Source organism: Zosterops lateralis (assembly GCF_965231275.1).
Source record: "Zosterops lateralis genome assembly, chromosome: 3".
Taxonomy (NCBI): domain Eukaryota; kingdom Metazoa; phylum Chordata; class Aves; order Passeriformes; family Zosteropidae; genus Zosterops; species Zosterops lateralis.
In genome coordinates, this window is record NC_139764.1 from 82,425,105 (window position 1) to 82,444,135 (window position 19,031).

At 41.3% G+C, this 19,031-nt stretch overlaps 1 protein-coding gene across 4 annotated transcripts in view; it reads left to right on the forward strand.

Annotated features, from left to right (window-relative positions):
* FILIP1 (filamin A interacting protein 1) overlaps positions 1 to 19,031 on the forward strand; it is a 101,754-nt gene that overhangs the window by 65,037 nt on the left and 17,686 nt on the right. Inside the window, exon 1 of one of the 4 annotated variants that reach the window (XM_083856026.1) lies at positions 12,136 to 12,407. The exons of the other annotated variants lie outside the window; for them this stretch is intronic. The gene's annotated coding sequence lies outside the window, so the exon portion shown is untranslated. Of the gene's footprint in view, positions 1 to 12,135; positions 12,408 to 19,031 lie in introns of those variants that run through there. 4 annotated transcript variants of the gene reach the window in all.

A 19,031-nucleotide genomic window follows, 5' to 3' on the forward strand; every position in this document is an offset into this window, starting at 1 on the left:
AGACCAGGCATCAGCAGCCTCAGGGATAAAATTAGTCCTCCCAGCACAGGCACCCTCCTGAACTTCAGCAGTGCTTTGGGGAGGGAGCTGGTGGCGTGACTTTGGGCTGAGCTGGGCACAGCTAAACCAGCTATTGGTATTTCATGATCCTAAAAATTCTTGTGTAAAGCAGGCTTAACATGAAATGGTACTTGGCCGTTCTCTGTGCTGCTTAGTCCCGGCTCTCTTGCCTTCCCTTCTAGGGAACTGGGGGCAGAGTCAGGGGGGAAATCTTTAGTTTATCAAATATAAACTTTTTCATTTGATCAGCAGGGCTTTTTTTTTTTTTTTTTTTTTTTTTTTTTTTTTTTTTTTTTTTTTTTTTCTGGTAGAAAAGGGTAGAGATCTCTCTAATGTCAACATTTCTTCAACGTTTTGATTGACCTAGGAGATGAGGTTTAAAATGCTGACATTTTTAGAGGTGCTAATCTCTGAAAAACTTTTCCTGTGCCCTTTTTTTAATCCTGTCGGTTGACAGCACATTTTGCTCCTATTAAAAGCACTGGAAAGTTCCCATTGATTTTAACAGCTCAGAAAGATGCTTGAGGTGAGGAACACTGAGCCAGGCCTGCCATCCAGGACAGATAGAAGAAATAGCCTGAAAGCCTGCAAAAACGGGAGGAGGAGGGAATGTCTTTTATATGGATGAGATGTGGGTTGCTGAACAGAGGGTGTGATGTGGCAGAAAGGCTTTGTTGGAGCTCTGTTATGGGGGATCTGTGTGGCTGCTTTGTGAGTAATTTGATCACTTCCAGCGTGATCCCTGAGACCACTGAGGCTCTGTCACCCCACCACACAGTGATCAGGAAATATACAGCCAGTATCTCAGTGTTGTCTGTGCTAAAGAATAGATACGTTTTATTGCAAGACTTAACTGAAGTGATGAGGATTTAATATTGGTTCTTGCTTTCCTCAGTGCTTCAGATTATTCTTTACAATCACTATGAGTGTTCTCGGTGCACTGAAGCATTTCACGTTTTCCTCAAAGGCAAGGCTGAGGATTCAGTCTGTACTTCCTAAGCATTGCCCTGCTAAATCTGGTTTTAGTTAAACCCTCTTTTTGAAGTACATGGCCATAATTAGATCTGCCTAGAGGAGACAGCAAGACTGTGACCCCAGCTCTCTCCTCCACAAAGTTCCCTTTCAGTTTTCACGTAAAATTGTCTCCTCTTTGCCTCCCCCATCGCAGCACCCCCAGCAAGGAATGCACTGGCAAGTCCCTCGGAGGTCTGTGATAATACATTCCTCTCGACTTCAGTCATGCTGGCACCGAGATGCTCTTGGCTGCTCTGCTGGTGATGTAATTCTGGGCCCACATCACCTGCAAAGGAAACTGATCTGTGAGCAATAAAGCACACAGTCCTCTTGAAACAAAAATGGGAGTGTTGATGTTAACAAGTTTTCAAACTCCCTTTTTCCCCCTTTTTACATTTCTGCTTTTATTACCAAAGCTTCCCTACTCCCTTTTCCCACGAGACGGCAGCACCAAGCCTTTCATTGGGAAGTGTTCGCCTTTTTGTTTCCCTGAATTTCATGGACCCAAGCAAGTGTAAAGGCTGGAGTGTTATATAGATTGGAGATTTTGTGTTGCCTTTCCAGTTTGTGTTTTCCCTCGATTTTTATGGAGACTGTAAAATAAAGGAGCTGGCAAGAAAACAGCAGTGCAGAGTATCCACCAGTCAATTACTTGTTTAGAGAACAATCAAGCCAAAAATATGAAGTATTCAGGACTAATAAATTTCTGTGATTTACCACCATAAAGCCAAATTCTGTGGTAAGAATAGCCCCATACAGAAATATTGGGGTGAGGTATAAGATCCAAACATGTAACAGATTTTGGCCTGTAACTGTAATCTGTTGGTGATTCCTCTAAAGTCTGGAAATTAAGTTACTCTACAGAAATATTTTTGCTATCTTCTTCTTTTTTTTCCCCCAAGAGTTTTTAGTCATATTTGTACTCTGGCTTTTTTTCTCATATGGTGATTGTTTCTGTATCCTGGCTTCCAAATTGTAACAAAGAAAACCCGAAAAGCCATCCCAGTGGGACTTCACCATTGCCTACAGCAGTTACTCATCTTACTGCACATTACTGGCCTTACTAGAGCACTGAGTCACTCTGTCTACTTTTCAGTAAGTGCATCTCTAAACTTTTAATATTATAATGTAGAAGACAAGGGCAGCAGTGTATTTTTGTTCTTTTCAGGCTGACATGCTATCAGTATGGTTCGGAAAAGCTGGTTATTATTCACATGGAATAGCTGGAATATATTCACATGGTCACAGATCAGAAATTCTGGGGTATTCTATTAAAAGAAATGAATTCAAAAACCTGGCAATGACAAATACAATTTCTGCACAGTTAAGTAAATCTGAAGGTTGCCCATTTTGCTGGTCCTGTTTTACAGCTCTAGCTGACTGCAAGGCAGCAAAGTTTATGTTTTAACTAATGAATCTGGTCCCAACTTCCAACAAAATTGTTCCAAAGGTAATTTGAAAATGAGAGAACAAACAGTTACATCTGACTGTGGAGAAACAATATGAAAGTATTGCAAGTCTTACACAATGTGAGCTGGGACTAATCCAAATCCATCTCTTTACACTTGGATAGTCCTCAAAACTGTCCAGTCTTTCAGTCAGTTCTGGGATTATATAAAATGGCATCATGTGTTGTTTCAGCTACTTTTCCAAAATTTTTTCTAAGTAGGCATCAGCTCCACAGCCCTTGAGAGAGAATTATTATACAAAACTGTATGTACTTCATTATTCCCAGCAAGTTTGCTTGCTAAAATCATCAATTCAAATGCTCCCAGGGTCAGACAAGGGGAAAAAATTACTTCATTCAAAATCTACTCACGAACTCAAACTCTGTCTAGGGTGCAATAGGTAACAATTCTAACATTTAAGAGGCCTTTGGCATGTTTCAGAGTTATTATACTACTGAAATAAATATCAGTTCACAGCTCTACTGAGGCCGTCTTTTTAAGTTGTCATTTTTTTATGCAAAGAAAACAAGAATTGAATCAGGGTCATGTAGGGAAAATTGCTTCCTCATTCAGAAAGATTAGAAACAGGTTGCAGTTGAAATGCCAGGTTTCAGTGAATTTCTAAAAAATTCAAATAGATACTACTTATTTACAAGTATAAATATATGATAATAGGCACTGAAGCTTGAACATGTTGGATATTTGCTTTATGTTTAAATGAAAGTTTACCTGTGCAGAGATGCACAGTCTAATTAGCGAAGGATATGACCTACTGCCCTAATGCCCTACTAATATCCAAGACCTGTTCTGTATGGTCTGATAACTTCATTAGTTGCACGAAGAACCCCAAGACATCATCTGATTAGGGGGGTTATTCTGAATCAGTGAGCCTATATGGAAGCTTTCCTAACCCTAAACAGATGTAATGCTTTTTCCATCTTCTTTCCCCAAAAGGGTGCTAAATCATGCATCTCTTCTCATTCCCACAGCAATGGAGATTAGAAATAATGAGGTTTTTATTCACATCATTTCAGTTTTCATTTCTTTTTAAGGCTTGTATGTGAAGAAATCTTAAGGCAAAAATAAAAAAAACTAGGGGATGCAAATATCCAGACAAAGTGTTCTTGTGAAATTTGCCAAGGCCTGTGCAAATGTGAGGGCAGAGAAATACAAAATGTGTAATTCACCACATATTTGTAAGGTACCTGAGTAGGTGCCTGGTTATAATATTGTGTTGTCATAGTAAGTATTTCAACTATTTAAAAACTCATTAAGACATACCATTTTGGGTGCAAGACTATTATTAATGTCAATAAAGAAAATCTGGTGACCTAATTCAAAAGACCAACTAGTCAAAAAAACATATCAAATAACCCTGTGATTAGGCCACTCACCCGGACCACAACAGACTTTTCATCCTTCTGTCAACTTGTTGGGACCTGAATCCACCTCTCAGAGGAGGCCCTCCTGGTTACATCACTGGTTCCTTGGGGTGTCTGTTCCCATTCTTCCTGGGAAAAATTGTTCTATTTTTACAAGTCATTTACATAATTTTGGGTTCTTTTCACCAAAGAGATGAAAATCTTCTTGTGGGTCAGTGTCTGAGTATTCAAATTTCCCAGACAAGAGGAATTCACTGATCCAGGCAGATCACTTGATCTTCTGAAAGAAGGAGGACTTTTCACTTGTTGGTTTGGTGAACTGGGCCAAGATATTGTCCTTTTTATCCCCTGCTTTTCTTAAAATGACAAAAATGGAAATTAAATTACTGATCCGAAACAAACTGAACAACACTGAAATCCACATGAAACGCTTTTTTCACTTGAATGAGAGAAAAAGAATAAGCTTTTTTTAATATATATTTTTTAATTTTTGGTTTAGTTCTGAAACTGAAAAATCAGTTACTCACACAGCTTTGTTATGCAGTTGCTTATGTTAGGGAATGATTAATAGTAACCTAGCTGAACATGTAATGCCTAATGAGGAATGATAAAGAAATGAGCAGAAAATTAGGCTAAATTGTAGCAGAATGACAGCAATGCTTTTCTGATGATAGCAATTATGTCATAGCTGAAAAAGTATCTGTTGGTGACAAGTACATATATCACAGAATGAAAGTTCCTCTACAGTTCCATTTAAAAAGATTATTTTCAGAGGAACCAGAAAGGGATAGATGTATTCTCTTTCCTCTTTTAAATGTCAAGCTTTTCCTAGATGACTTAACTTGTTTTACAATGATGCATAGCTTTCAACATTTTTTATTTTGAAAACGACTGCCTGGGATACAAGCGTGGTTTCCAAACCCAGCAGGGGCAGAGCGGTGCCCGTCCCAGTGAAAGGCAGGCGGGTGGTGAGAGGACACCCATGTGACGTGGGCAGGGCTAACCCTGCAATAGAGGGGACTCTGTCCTGCTTTCTGCCTCATGTCCTCACCTGACACAACAAGTGCTGTCGGCCCAACTTGCTTTCCATGGCAACCACCATTGCCTTGTGCCCACCATTAGCACACCCAAGCTTTCTACATCCATCTTCTTCAGGTCTTAGGAAATAATTAATCCTGATGCTGGATTTTATGAGCACAAACCTGGCAGTGTTGCAATTACTTTGAAGTCAGTTGAGCTCCTCTTGATTAATGGGATTAATAGACTCAGAGTAGAAATTCTAAAATGTGCATATGCTTGTACCTGTAGAAGTCTGTACATGCATATATAAATGTATTACATACAGCAGTTTCTTGGGTGGAATTACAGCTTCTGCATGGGAGTCTGCTCTCCAGAAAATTAACTTGTCAGCAATACATATTTTCTGTAAAATAATATTTTTATATAACTTATATATGCATTTTAGTTCATCATAGTAATCATAATAACTACAGTAATAACAATAACAACAACTACAACAATAAAAATCATAATAGTAAAAATAACAACAATAACAATAATATTAGCAATAATGAGATCAATAATTTTAATGACTATAATTTTTTACATAATTTCCACAGCCAAATTATGCCTTTGTGTTTTGAATTATTTTTGGTCAGTATTGCCTATTGGCTGTAAGCTTTTGCCTCCTTGTGCATGAGGCATCATTTGCACTTATGTCACTAGAAGATTTAAAAAAATAATAGTGATTTGCAAGTGAGGATGCTCAGTGGAAGTCAACAGCTAACGACTGAATACCTGATTAGAGAACAACAGGGCCAGATTGCATAAGCCCTCCAGTTATTCAGAGGGCAATACAGACATGGAAGAAAGAAATGTGGAGACAAAGGCAAGCATAGCACCTTCTAATTCCCACTTACTGAATGAAACTGGCCCAGTTTCTCCTTGCTTGCTCTCCATCTCAGAACCTGAGTTTTCCCTGTCCTTGTTTTTTTGCTGTCCATATACTCAACAGGCTCCGGTCAGGACATGATCTTGGAAAAGGGTAGTGCAAACTAGAATTATTTCAGACTGAGGAGAGAAATGAAACCACACATGCCATTTTTGTGGCAAGAGATGCACAGGGGCTGATGCAAGTAAGTGTTTCTTTGAATGGAAGCACTGACAGCTCCTGTTCTTGTGCAATGGCTGTGGTCAGCCCATGTCTCTCTTGTCCTCAGAACAAAGCCCTTGCTTTTAAAGACATGTATTTCATAAGGCCCAAATAACCTCAGGTCAAGAATTACATTCAGTTCAGGCAAGATGATGGGACTACCAAGGATGTGCAACAGTAAATCTGGGCAATCAAAATGCAGATGTGCTCAAAAATCAGATGCCTGTGAGCATTCATATTTCTATGTGTAATGATTGAGTATTTTTGGTTTGGGTTTGGGTGGGGGGTTTTGGTTTTTTTCTTTTCTTTATCTTTTCTTTTTAAAATTCTTCATTGATTGCATTCCAGATATTTATGGGAGTAGTTTTTGGATTCTACTCTAAGCAACTAGAAGTAAAAGGTTAAAATAGCAGGCTCAAACCTCAGCCCTGTGTGTTGGCTGGGAAGGGGAGCTGTGGGGACAGACTCTTCTCTAATTGCCTCTCAATAGACACAAATCTAATGCAATCAACAAACCTTAGAATTGCATGAACTGTAGTAAATAGCTATGTGGTAATCATAAAGCTTTGTTTAGGTGTAGGGGGGATTATTTGGTGGTTTTTCACAGTTGTGATGGGTTTGATTTTTTGTTTTGGTTTGGCTTGGTGTTTTTGAGGAGAGAGGTGCCCATTTATGCTGCACCTCCAGAACACAGGCAAAAGGCACTAGCAAAGCTGGGGCTGTGGTTGGATGTGGTGGGCTCCTTTGTGTGCTCCTTTGTGTTCTGGGCAAGAGCTGAGGGTCCTGGCATGAAAAATAATGGAAATACCTTCACAGCCTTTCAGACTGAGAGTTAGGATATGACGTATTAGGATGTGGTGTGACAGCCAAGATTACTCAATGCTGATGTTAAAATCTATCAGTCCCTCTCCAGATCATAAAAGCAGCTGCTGGCTGCTCTTCTACAGCATTTGAAATTTTTTCTGAGGATTCATTATTTGCTAAATCATTGATAATATGACACTCACAGGAAGCAATTCAAAAATCATGAAGGAATCTTCATAAGATTATTTATTTTTCTCTGATTTTATAGGTGTGTATTGTATTATTCTTATGTCATTGTGACCAAGGCAGCTGAATATGATGTGAACAAGTGCATACAAATTTCTAAAGAAGTCTGAGACCCTGCATTGACAGTGATGAGGTTTTATATTGACTCCACATGAATAGTTACTTGCTCTCAAGCTGCATTGCTGTTGTACAGCTGTGTGAGTTTCTCCATGCTTGACTAGCCCAGTGTGTGCAATTATATTAATGATGCTATTTCCTAAATCCAGATTTTAAACTTTGTCACTCTTTTCTTTGTTTCAGTACACTTTCCAATGTTTGTGACCCTCTCGTGGTGACTCTAGACACACCATCGCTTGTATGGTTTGATATTAAAATGAAGCAGGAATGCTTTGGATTCTGTTTTCTTTCATTTTTCCTGCCCACTAGTTTTACTCGCTCCATCAAATACTATATTCCAGTGGTGTATCAAATGGGGAGCAGTGAGGTAGACAACCTTTATTTTTAGGTATAGGACTCAGGTGCCTTTCAATCCCAGTCAGTCACTGGGTTACCTTGCTTGAAGGGAGGGTCAGTGAGAAGAAGCACAAAAGAAAGGGAAGTCCAGGAAAGGTCAGCAGGAGTGAGACCAATGGGGCAAGAACTGAACTCATGGACCTGGATTGTAAAGAATGAGGAATAGCAAAGAGACAGGTTTAGGCCAACAGAACAAAAAGGAGAACATCAGTCAGGATTAATTTCACATCCTAGACCCAGCTGGAGTAAAAGAGGCCAAGACACTCCCAGAAGACAAATTCTCTCTGGGTGAACTGAGAATAGGCATGGCTCTCCCTGCCTTTAAAGCCTCAAGCTCACTCTTTCACCTAATTTTTCCCCATGAAGACCTAGCACCTCAAAAGTGAGTAATGTAGAAAAACAAGGGTGGAGCCCTGCCCCTACCCCTGGAGCAGGTAGACAGCTTTATTGAGGTGTTGTGAGAGAGCACAGGTAGGTGAAGCAGCCAGCAGTAACAACAGTGGGTGCACAGAGGGCAGCAAGTGGCATCCTGCCAAGTGCACTTGTCTAAGCTCCTGGACACCTTTTCCCTTGGCTCCCAAGACACTCTTATTGAAGGGCCACAGCAGGCTTCTATGAGACTCCTGGTGCTTATTCCCAAAATATGACCAAATCATACTATGAAACAGTAATTGTGACACAGACAGGCCCTACTTTAGCTGTAATCGCTTTTACTTAAAAGAATCCCAGCAGTATTGGAGATGCTGAGCTTTCCAGCTATCAAAAGGATACACGCAAGTGCTAAGAAAAACCAAAAGGAAGGGGGTAGAACGCAACAGGGAAAAAAAAAAAAGCCAAAAATGTTTTTGTTAAACTTTTGAGTCATGCTTCCACAAAAGGCAGCAGATCCTAACGTAGGTGATTTTCATGCTGTAATAAAGAGAAAAATAATTTAAAACCTAGGCAGTATGACTTATTTAGAAAGATCTGAGGAGTAATAAAAAAGCCTGTGTGCAAACGTGTGTGTGTGCACACAGTTTCTTTAACAGCTGCATGGAACAACCTGTTTTAAATAAGAACAAAGGTGAATAAAGCCAGTTGTCAGCACAGCTCACCAAATGAAGTTTTTTAATGTGCATGACGTATGCCATATAAAGTGTATTGCCTGAGATACAACAGCACAGAATCCAACTTGAAGTCTTTTTCTCAGGCTTTTCCTATAAAGTCATGTTTCAAGAATTTACTGTATTTATCTTCATTATTTATTTCTCTCTCTCTCCAAAATGCCCAGTGGATCACCTTGCTCACTATATCTTCAGCAGCAAACTAAAATCAGCTTCTTCCCTCCCTAAATATACAAAATTTTCCTGTTCTATCAAGATGCCACTGAATCAATTTATATCTGTTGCACTCAGAGCAGACAACTGTAAGCAGAAAGTGGAGGTCAGGTCTGACTTACCAAATGAACTTGACTTAACCAAGAGAAGGGAAGAAAAGAAAAAACAAAATAATGATGGAAGATTTTCACCGCTTTGAAGCTTTTATGAACAAAAAATAAAAAAGTCTGGCAAGCACACAGTGTACCTTTTCATGTATGTAAGTAAACAAAAATTTAGGAAAAGCTTTGCTTTGCACAAACAGAAGTATTTGAGCTTTTTGTAATATGTTGGAGAACTTGGAGAGAGTTGCAGGCTCTCTGCCTTCACTATAAATATTACATGTGTTTCTGCAATGAGAGTAAAGAGGCAACTGAGAGCAGGGCAGTCTGCTAGGAAGGTCACAAGGCTCTGCTTATGGAGAATTTTATAATCAGGCAATAATTTGTTACAAGTCTCTAAGATCCACAAGAGGAATCTATTGCCATGCATAGTTAGGAAATTTTTAAAGAGAGCAGCTTATCAAAGAAATGTGTAGTCTATTAGCACATCATTAAATTTTTAAACCAATTCCATCTTTTGCTTCCCAGTTACTCTCCTCTGTAATAGGCAATCATGCCAGATGCAAAATATTGTTTCTGACTTTCGGAGATAAGTTGAAATTAGGGATTCCTATCTATTCCCTCTGCTGCTTTTATTTGTTGTTGTTTTTCTTATCTGGTCTCACAATGTTGCAAGTGCTGCTTTATTCAGGAATGCGTTTCTTGAACTGCTTCATCCCAATGAAAACGTGAACAAAAAAATTCATGAAGAAGTTTAATTTTCCCAGCCTTTGAAGTGACCTAAAGTTGAAGGTACTCTTGAGAAATAACAACATATGGAGAACCTTTATATTTTTATATAGACACATAATGTGATTTCTAAGCAGTAAAAGCTGTAAATATTAAAGGCTTGTTTGACCTTAGCTGTGACATCCTACATGGTATCCCCCTATAGGTCTGGCACCAGCCTAGTGATGGGTACACAGAGTAGATGAATTGGTGATGGGAGAATACTTTAATTGTGAAATTATCATTATCTCAATTAGTGCAGGTGTGTAGGCTCACCACTACCACACTGCACTTTCTTTAACATCCTCTTGACATCCCTGAACTTTCTGCTCAGAGCTGAGACCATGAAAACACAGATGAGGTAAGATGTGTTGCTTGAAGTTCCAGACTGGCCCATGCCTGGCAACACAGACAAAAGAACAGCCAGACCACATACGAGATGACACCCAAAAGGGTTGTTGATTTGGGAGAGGTGGGGGTTAGAAATGGAGTGCAGAAGTGAGGAGAACCTGGGACTCAGCAGTGGGTGCAGCAGGACTGTGACGAGCTGTGCAACGAGTTCAAAGCCCAGAGCCAGCAGGGATGGGGTGTGTGACAGATATCCTCCTGCCGAGCCAGCAGCACCGGTGGAACAGAGCCTTGCTCCTGGCTGCTGATCGCAGCCAAACCCATCTGTCAGCAGATAGTTTTGAAACTTGCTTGAAAAGTGCTCTATGGCTTTCTAGTATCAAACTGCCTCGAGGCTGACACCCTGCAATTGCTATAAATTATTTTGTTAACTTAGAGTGCAGACTTTTATGTAGGCCATACAAAGGATCTAACTCTTCTGATGATCTCTTAAAGTGCCCATATAATGCCACATCACTAAATTTCAATGGTCAGTATCTTAGTATTTGCCATTGTGTAGGCAAATTTATATACATTATGTATATTTTTAAAGAATATTTAGCTCTACCAAACAATTGTTGGGATTGCAAAGGACACAGTAAGTAGAATAAGCAGAACATTGGTCTGCTCAATGCATGTGATCATTTGTTATTGCACAATCAAACACATTTTGTACTGAAACCTTTCCTCTGGTAAATAGAAACATACCAAGATGCATCAGCTTTGCACACAGGAAGCAGCAACCTCTCTGTAGGACCCCAGCTTCATCTTTTGGAAAGCATTTAGTAAATGAGGTAAAGGAATATGAAATGGGAGAGCATGATAAAGACTAGTATAGGTTTCCCTGGAAAATGTGACTCTACTGTTGCGTTGGTGTGAGGGATTTTCTCCATGGTGCTAGTTAAGTCATGGGAACCTAATTCACATGGATTGTGAATGTTTTTCACTCTAAGAATGGTTCTCATTTTGGGGATCATATTGGATCTGGGCTGAGACATGCAGGAGTCTGGAGCATCCATTCCTGGGCACAGGCAAAATCACAGGGACTGTGATCTGCATGCACCCCCCACTCTGCTGCACTCTGAAACCCACACCTCATGTACCCCAGAGCAGGTGTCCCGAGCAAAACCTTGGTCCTTTTGTGCTTCTTCTCCCACACAGAAATTAATAATTCTGTTCTCAGCAGAGTCTAAAGAGAGTGAGGTAAATAACATCTTGAATAAAAAGCATAAAATTGGTCTCTAAGCACCTGCTTTTCAAATGAGCTCTGTCCAGCCTGTGTGCTGAATGAGGGTCCTAAGGAAAAATAATGAAAGAACTTGAAATCAGACAATCTCTCAAAAATGTAAACACACATCTGTCCATTTTTTAGTGGATAACAATATTTGAAATTATATGCTTTCAGTGGTTTTGGCTATTGAAAGCTTCCTAAGAAAAGTGGAAGGCGAACGGGAAGGGGAAGAGGAAAACAAAGGCAAAAGAAAGAGAAAGGGAAGACTTTTTCCTAGTTCCCCTCACGAAGTCTCCAAAAGTGACTGTGAGCAATCCAGAGAACCATTAGAGAAACAGAAGGAATCCCCAGATTCTTTTATGCTCTTTTGGGAACAAAAGGGCTGGTTTAGGACTCCTTTAAAGCAGGGGCTGGCAGAATGGTGCTTTTCAGACCTCACCAGCCTTGGTAAGGCTTGCCCCTATGCATGGATTTTCAGAAACAAACACGCCCGTATCCTAAATCCCCAGGGGATTTTCTTCATGTATTCATGCCTTTATCAGCCGATCTTGAGACCAGGCAGCGCGTACCAAGAGCAGTGCTGCCACTCCAAACGCCGGGAGGACAAGAGGGAAGCCACGGGAGCTTTTGTTGAGCCGGCGGAATGACCCGGCAGCCGGGACCGGGAAGCAGCGCCTCGTGCATCCCAGTCCTGATAAGAGAAAACAACTCCCAGCGGTTCTTTGTGATCAGATTATTATTTCTTAATCGTTCACCTATGAAGTGTAGCTCTGAGGAGCCCGGAGGGGCTGTCAGTAACAAGCCCCGGCCCCGCGGCTCCTCCCCGCCCTCCGTCCCTCCCTCCCTCCCGCCCGGCGGGTCGGGCGCTCAGCGCGGGGCGCAGCCTCACCTGGCGGCGGTGCTGAGCCGGCCCGCACTGCGCTCTCGCCTGCTTGAGAAAAAGAAAAAAAAAAAAAGAAAGAAAAGAACTAGGTCTAGTTATAAGGTAAGAGAATTCTTTTTTTCTTCTTTTTCTTTTTGTTAATTGTATTTTTAATTGGAGCGCGGCTCATGCCGTGTCCGTGCGCGGTTCTCGGGCTCGGTGCGCGCCCCGGGCACTGGCGGGAGCGGAGTGCGCGGAGGGACGCGCCGGGATGCTCGGCGGCTGCGGCTCCAGGAGGGCTGCACGGAGCAGGAAAGCGCCGAGGGAAAGGGCCGGCCCCGGGCTCATGTAGCGCTGCGCTGCAGCCTCGGAAGGTGCACCTGGTGGGGCTGTGCTGGGGGCCTTTCCCGCCCGGGCAGCGCACCCAGGGGTCAGGGAAGGATAACCGCAGCCCGGAGACAGGTTTGGCAGTTCTCATCTCTCAGCTAAATGCTGCTCCACTTCCCTCTCAGATATTCTGTGCCTGCTTTCTGTGCATCCCCTTTCCCCTCCTCTAACCTGCGGAGTCAGTGTGGGTGATAACTGTTCTGTAGTCTGAAAGGATGTCGGTCGGGTTTTGTCCTTAAATATCTTGGGTGCTTTTCTTACGTCAACACTGTGCTGGAAAGGTGGGGACACTGAATCTAATAAGTGTTCTTATTCCAAAATACTGCCTTTAGTTACTGTTCAGTTGATGTAAGACACTTTCAACACAAATTAACTATTTCAGCAAACCGGATTTTAATGTTTACAAAATGAGTGCTAGATCACAAGATAAACTGTTTCAGATTAGAAGCAATGTGTCCTCCTAAGAGAGAAAACATTTTCTTTACTTTCAGTATATATTGGAAACTATTATGTAGTTTAGAAATAGCAAGAATATTAATTTGCTTGTGATACAGCTTGATACAGTCACTTTCCAAAAGTTAATTCAGCAGTGAGGGACATGTACTTTTTCACACTTTGAGTTTGTATATTAGGTAGCCACAAAAAAATTGTCTTTAGGTTTACTAGAAACAGTGACTTTTTTAAACAATCTTGTATTTGTTTTCAGAGTTGACCCTGTGATAAACTGAACAAGAAGTTGGAAGGTTCTGTAGTAAGGTCATTCAAACATTTTTTTCATTCCTTACCTTTAAAATGCAGTGGATAGAAAGGAGAAAGTAGCACAGATGTGCTTTATTCTTTTTCTTGCCGTGGGATCTGATCTCGCTTACATATTTCTTCTCCCAGTTGAGATGCATATATGGGAAGTAGTGAAGCTGATGATTCGAAAGTGTGACCTAATTTAAGTCTTAGGCCTGATTGTTTTGTTTCCTAGAGAGCCTGACCATCTTTTGGCTCTCTTTGACTTCAGCTGAAGTTGTAAGTACTCAGAACTTACAAAATTCAGCCTTTTTGGTATCTCAGCCTGGCCCCAAACACAGAAGCACTGGGAAATAGTCCTGACATGTGGAGGATTTCCCAGCGGCTGTAGAAATAATCCTCAAAATCAGCTGTTGTACATTAAACAGGGGGGAAAAAAAAGGGAACTCCTTTATTGAGTTAAACCACCTCTTGCTGGTTTTCATTGTCCTGGGATTAAAGACTCTCACATCACTTAATGGGCAGCAGCTTTCTAGGAAGTTGTCCAGTCTCTCTAACTCTGCATGTACAGTAGCAAACTTTGGGTGTGAAGTGGAAAGATGAGTTCGTGAGGACATTTGCTTTCCTAGTGGAAATTCCTTTGGGATTGCTGTGTGAGTGGCACAGAAATGCTGTTGGCCCCTCAGAAGGAAGCAGCCTTCATCAGCCCTCAGTCAGCTGATCCATAGAGTGACCAAGCCCTCATTAATGTATTTGCCTTAACCCCCACTTACTGGCCATCCGTGAAATGGGATAGAAGTCATTACACCCCATAGCAACAGACTTTTTGGAATGTAAATGGCAAAATAAGGTAGTACACGAGTGAGCAGCAATGAGAAACTCTGTGGGTCTCCAGGCTGTGTTAAATTCCTCTAGAGACCTTATCTGCTTGCCTCCTTTCCATCCTCTTTCTTCTAATTTCAGTTCCTTCTGCTGCCAACTTTGATAGCTGGAGAAACAGCTCTCTACTTTTCCATATTGTCCTCCACATTAGCCCCTCCTGTGAAAGCTTAATTAAACACTGGGAGCCACTTTGGGAAGCTTAGCTTTGTTTGTTTGCAGAGCAGGGGGCTAAAACAGGCCAATACAGCTGAAATATGGTGCTGAAATGTCGACGTGTATGCAAACCATGGGAGCAGCTTATGGCCTTTCAGGACATCCTCTGGCTTGCTCAGCTTTCCCAGGATTTCCTTGTGTGGGTGAGCACCCGTTTCTATGCTAGAGGTGGAAAAGGTTGTATAAGCTGTATGATGTTTTCTCATCTTGATAGAAGTACAAACAGGAAGGGAGATACACACAGGTATAATCTTCAATAAATGTTGGGGAGCTATTCCCTTCTGCATACTGTTTTAAACACTTGGAAGTGAATGGTTTTTGAGGGGAGCCATGACGAAAGAAAGGAAGCCACATCTCTGAAGGGATAGAGCTGTAGCTATCAGCATCCCATTGCACTTCTGTTGATCAATTCAATAGCTTGGAGGAGGGAAGGGGAAACAGAAAGACTGTACAGTGAAACACTTCAGCACCAAACCTAAAGGAAGGAGGAGAGGGAGAACCCATCCACTCCTACATTTCTCCTTGCTGGCTATTTCCAGCGCACTATTCATGAAAGTTGTTATAACTAATTCTGTAGTTGCTCTTCCTTCAGTCTGATGTCTGCTTTCTGTGCAACTGAGATTGGTTGCTGAAAGTCTTTAGGCTCCTGCCTCCCCAGCACGTCTGCCAACAGAGCTCTCCAGCCCAGTGCCGCAGGGTGTGGCTGTGAACAGCTAAGGCTGGTGGGCATCCAGGAGAGACAGCTCCCTGGGCAGCAGGGACCATGTCAGGTTGCATCAGTAGCTTCTGTACTCTAGCATCCTGCACCATGCCAGTCAGGCATCTTTATAGAACAAAACTGGAGCAGCATTGTCCTGGGGTGTTTGTTTGTAACTGAGGCAGTTAACAGTTTGCACACAGCCACCATACCTAAGGGTTTGCTGCTTATTTATACAATACTGCAAGGGTTAATGTGCCTGCCTCGAGTACTGGACCTGTTCCTCAAATAAAGTGGGGAGGACAGATAGTAAGGAGAGGGAGAGACCAGGACCCCCATGGCAGCAAAAGACCATGTATTCAGGGACTAACTCGGACTGCCTGCTTTGACATGGTCCTTGTGGTAACCCGTGGGGAAAAGAGGTGCCACACAGACTGCAGCAGTGCTGTCCACAGAGGGGCAGGCAGTTTGGTTTCCTCTCTAGGCAGGGAACTGGATCACATCTATATGCTTCCCTGCTGGGGTCTGGATGCCAAACCCCTGAGACTCTTACCGATGAATGCTGGTTATCCAGTTGTATCCAAACCTTTCTCCCGATTTCTAAAAAAAAACCAAACCAAGACAGGACATGTGGAGACTGGGCTGGGGAGTATCAAACTGTTAGACTGTCAGTGTTTTGGCTGTATCTAATGTTTCATTATTAAAGGTTTTGTTTGATTTTGGTCCTGAATGCAGGTGCTTTCAGCCTCTTGACAATCCAGAATGCAGTTGCTCTGGCTAACACATTGAAGACCAGGTGCTAGGAGTCTGAAGGGCTTTTAGTGTTGCTTAGAAGCCCGTGTAGGTCAGTGTTACTTAGCAAACATTAGCAGCAGCAGTCAGATGAGAAGCCTGATAGCAGCAAATTGTGAGGTGCTGTGCTGTGAGGGTCAAGAGGGGACAACCTCACCTTGCAGTCCTGCTGAAATTCCAGTTTAACCACTGAGGCATGAAAATTGTATGAAGATGGAAAAATGAGAGCAAGCTTAAACTCAGTTTTATTTTAGTGTCTAGAAGTAGCACTGAAAAGGTGTCGATTTTTAAGTTACTTTCGCAATTAACACACGTATTTCTGTGCTGCCTTCCTATCCCTCCCTGTGAGAACCAGATTTTAGAAGCAGTTCCTGTAGACATGAAAAACAGAAGTATTGTCAAGTCTTTTCTCTGAAAGTTGGCTTGTCATATCTAAGACATGTAGTTTCCCTGTGCTAAAGCTGAGGCAGAATTAAATGCTTAATGTTGCTTTATTTTTCCAGAGGGGCCAAGCTGGTTATTCCCTACTCCTGCAAGGCAGTGACAGGGCCAACATGCTTTCTTCTCTTGCTCAGCCTCACAACTGGCATTTTTTGTTTTAGTTTAACAGGTATTTGTGGGTTTTTTCAGTGGCTTTCTTGGCAGTATTCCCCAGTAGACTCTCAGGTAATCACGTGGAGCCATGTGTGGCCAGTGCATTATTTTGCACTCTGCTTAGCAGCCTGGCTGGTGTGTACTGCCTGGAGCAACTGCTGGGTGAAAATCACATGTGCAGGCCTAGGAGTGACAAATCATAGACAGCTTTATAAGCATCTCTAGGCTCTTGATTAAAAAAAAAAAAATTAGGATTAAAGGCTCAAGATTGAAAAAAGGGAAAAAAAAAAGCTGTCTTCTGGAGTTTTTTAATTTATAGGGATCACCTTAAAATTTTCCAGTGGGACAAGGGAGACTGGAAACATTCTCCTATGTTTGTGACTTTGGAAGATGAGTCATTTAGAGAACCACCAGATTCGGCTACACTGTTCTGTCATGGTAAACAGTATTTTTGTGGAAGGGTGCATGGTGTCCCTTTAAAAATGTAGCCTGGGGGAGATGAGGAAGAGTTCTTGGCTGAAACATTTGCATGAAGCAGTGTGATAGAACAGCCAGGGAATATATTGCATGCTAATAAAGTTCCTTCTTCAGTGCAAAAAGCACATGCCTTGTGAGTGACAGTGGGTCTTTTTTTTACCTTTTGACATTCTAACTTGACCAATAAAGAGGCATCCACCAGCACGCCTTTTCAGTCCTTTCCAAAGAGCTGCCACAACTAAAGAGACTTTTTTTTTTTGAGAATAATCTGTGACCCAGCAAGGTTGGCTGCAATGTTTGTTTGTTTTTCTCTCTACTGCTGGTTCCTACTATTCTCTTACTCCCACATCCTATCCGGGTCTTGTTTTCAAATGCATTCTTCAGCTTTCTTCTTCCCTACCTACTGCATCCTGTGTTCTGCTTTCTGACTTCCTTCTCTTTTCTTACAGCTTTTCTTTCCAGTTCCTTTTGGTTCTGGTCCCCCAGGAACAAGGAATGAAACATTAACAGTTGCTGAGTACTGAGTTAATTTGGCTTTTGCTAGGAGTATAGAGTTCAGGAGAGGGCTCTGGGAGACATCCTTTGCATATGCCGTTGTGCCTCGGGGCCCTTGGCACCGCTTCATTGCTGGAGTAGCAGAGAGGAATGTATGTATGTATGTGTGTGTGTATATATATATATATATATCTGTGCTCCATCTGCTATCATCTACAATCCAAAGAGTAAGATAAAAATACTGATAAAGGTTGATCTTTGCTAAGATATGGATGTTCTATTTAGTGCAAGTTAATTACCAGGCATTAATTGCTCTGCTATTTCCACCTGGATGTGTGTCTCAGTGATAAAAAGGAAGCTGAAAAGCTTCAGACTTAGGGTAAATAAAGTGGGTTTGAGCTCTCGTCTTGATAGAAGATATAGGAACTGTAGGTGCTGTGACAGCAGTTTGGAAAACACATTATTTCACAGTAAATTCAGCGTGCATACCTGTATCTTTCTAAGTCAGACTGCTGCTTTTACAATTAGACTCTTAAATTGGTCGGGGATGCAGCCCTGTGTTATCTGTACTTCTTTGTCAATTGAGGATCACCATCCTCATAAATCTGTGCTGAGAACTTGTGCAGGAACTTCCTATGTTGATGTCAACATATCCTGAATATAAATCACAGGTATAATAAAATAGTTATATTACTCCATGTTGTATGGCTAAGGCTGGGTAATGTATGTCTTTATTATCTTTCTGAGGAGATACCTAATTTGTATATGGCAAGCTTTATTTTGTCTGAAAACACAGCTTTAGAGGCCATCCAGAGAAGAGCATTTTCCAGATGAGGTCAGCTGCAGCCAAACGTTTGACTAGTCTGATCCTTGTAGTCCACAATATCTACTAGATAGAAATGTAGAAGAAGAAACCTTTTAACATAAATTTTCCAGCACAGTGACTTATTATCTTCCTGCTAATTTCATATGCCTGTGATGCCCAGATGGTTATCAGTTGAGTGCTACTCTGATCTTCTGTTTTGCTGGTTTATTTGTAACCAGCATTATTGGTCTGTTTATGTGTGGCTGCATATGGCAATTAGTTTAAAGCTTTTACCTTATTTTACACATTTTTCTGTATGCAAGACATAGGAGGAATCCACCTTGTAAAACAAATTTGGTATAAATGTATTAGTGAGTAGGTAATACCTGTCCTGTTATGATATTATATACTTTTGACAACAACATCTTAACAGACAAATAAATACGAAGAAATCAAAACTTGATATATTTGTTATCTATACACATACAAAATTTTACTGTGTTTCAGATTTCTAGATGATTTTATGTATTTTTAATTTAACTTTTGTAATTCAAAATATTTGCTTTGTGAATATAACTGTAGTAGATAGTTATTTCTTGAAGGCTACCATTAATAAGATAAACCAAAGGTTATTTTAGAAATAGAGACATGTACACACAGACATATA